This window comes from Hylaeus anthracinus, unplaced genomic scaffold, assembly GCF_026225885.1.
Source record: "Hylaeus anthracinus isolate JK02 unplaced genomic scaffold, UHH_iyHylAnth1.0_haploid 3, whole genome shotgun sequence".
In the NCBI taxonomy this organism is placed as follows: Eukaryota; Metazoa; Arthropoda; class Insecta; order Hymenoptera; family Colletidae; genus Hylaeus; species Hylaeus anthracinus.
In genome coordinates this window covers 7496243-7498228 of record NW_026535284.1, presented here as the reverse complement: position 1 = coordinate 7498228, position 1986 = coordinate 7496243, and the positions used below count along the sequence as shown (strand labels likewise).

Sequence of the window (1986 nt, the reverse complement as noted above, 5' to 3'; positions counted from 1 at the left end):
GACTTGTTACTTCTTGTATAATTTATACCAGGCAACAATAAAGGAAAGCAAAAATGCGTCGTCTGTATCGCGATTGAAAAGCTCCCTTCGCTTTAAATTTTAGAATTACAAAAGCGACTAAAATTCAAATCAAGACTACAATTACAAAATCAGACTACACTTATATTTCTGAGAACAGTATCGTTCCCAACTTCCTCGTATTCGAAATAAATTCCCGTTGACCTCAGACTCCCGAAACAACATCGAATCTTGCATTTACTCGAGTCCTGTTTAAAATTCAAATTCCAAACGTATTCTCGGAGGACGAGACGTACGCGAAAACTGAACAGGGACAAAACTGTTCGCAATGTTTAGATGGATACATCACAAACAATGTTTCCAAATAGTAGAGCATTTGAATGCTAAAACCAACGAACGATACAATGAAAAAGAATGAGGCAGATTGTCTCTCAGCTTTGATTCGTCTAGGTAAAATAAAAGTTAGTGAAAATCGTGGACTAACCGTTCAGATGTATCCTAAGCGTATATTAGAGGGATTGAGGGGGAAAATAAACGTGGAAAAGCCTGGAGAGGCCAGATGGAAACAGTCGGAAACAGATAACTCGAGTCGATAAAAGTAAAGCTGGGAAAGGTAAAGCAAGGAGGGTAAGCAGACGCAGAACTATTCGCGATGGAACGAGAGATATGCAGAGCAAGGACTTGGAAATTGTTTCTCGGCCCGTACAGAATTCTGACCGGAAAAATCCGACGATCGACGTTCGCCTGAGAGGCCAGGTATACAGTTTCGAACTGACAAAATATTCATCGACGTTTGAATCGCCTCGCGGTGCATCCGTGGCCTGAGCGACGTTTTACAAACGCTCGAACGATCTCTCGGCGTAACAGTCTACTATCGTTACGTAAACTAATTATTTCTGAACCTTAATAGGTGCGCGATTAAAAATAAACATTGTTATCGTGAATTTTATATTGGATTAAATCTCGAATTTTCTTGTAGAATTCACCTTTATGTTTCATTTCTTTGATGTTTGGTGAAGCTGCGAATTAAAAACCTGAAAGCAGAAATGGAATAATTAGAACGTTTCGAGAAGTGAAACCTTCAATTAAAAGGAAAAATTGCTATCGTTCAAACGAATATTTATTATTTACCTCTCGTACGAGTCGGAAGAGTGAATTTTGATATGTTACTTCTAGAAATATATGTTTCGTAGATAATACGAAATGCTTCGTAGGAGTACAGTAAGTTTGACTTCGATCGAAAGGAGATTCCAAGCTGCGAACTAAAAACCTGAAAGCAGAAGTACAACAATTAGAACGTCTCGGAGGTGAAACCTTCGATTAAAAATTACTTGGAAAAATTGCTATCGTTCAAACGAATATTTACCTATCGTATGACTCGGAAGAGTGAACGTTGATACGTTATTTCGAGAAATATATGTTTCGTAAATAATACGAGACTCTTCGTAGTAGTACAGTAAAGACTTCCATCAAAAGGAGATCCCACGTGCGATAGAACGCCGCGGAAGGCTACCACAAGAAGGTATAAAAGGCTCTGTCGATGGAACGAAGTGGCTCAGTCGTCCGAAAAACGATCGAGGGTTCAGGATCAGTCTGGCGGGCCCTTCTGCGCGCCTCTTCATCTCTTCTTTTTCCGACTTCTTCCTTCCGACGTAATCATCTTCGGTTCCACGACTTCTCGTCAAGAGGGATACTGAAACAGAAGAAGCCGAAAATTAGAAGACTAATGAAAGACGCGTTATCGATGTGAAGTGGATAAAATACAGGGAGTTGTGAATAAAATAATGAAATAATAACACTGGAGTTGTTACTATCTACAGAGAAGAAGAAACAGAAGAAACTTTAAGGTCCAAATGAAGAATAGTTGAAGAAGTGATAAAGGAAGATCTGGGTTAAAGATCGTCGTGCAGAAGAGAGCACCAGAGAGAGAGAGAGAGAGAGAGAGAGAGAGAGAGAGAGAGAGAGAGA

General features: G+C 39.7%; 1 long non-coding RNA gene across 2 annotated transcripts in view; it reads right to left on the bottom strand.

Moving 5' to 3' along the window:
* Positions 1-955: 955 nt before the first annotated feature.
* Positions 956-1986, bottom strand: part of LOC128894038 (uncharacterized) — a 2451-nt gene continuing 1420 nt past the window's right edge. Inside the window, exons 2-4 of one of the 2 annotated variants that reach the window (XR_008461447.1) lie at positions 1385-1711; positions 1150-1288; positions 956-1052 (exon numbers count right to left, since the gene is read on the bottom strand). This is a non-coding gene — a long non-coding RNA (uncharacterized LOC128894038). Of the gene's footprint in view, positions 1053-1149; positions 1289-1384; positions 1917-1986 lie in introns of those variants that run through there. The other variant, XR_008461446.1, reaches the window with a different exon arrangement.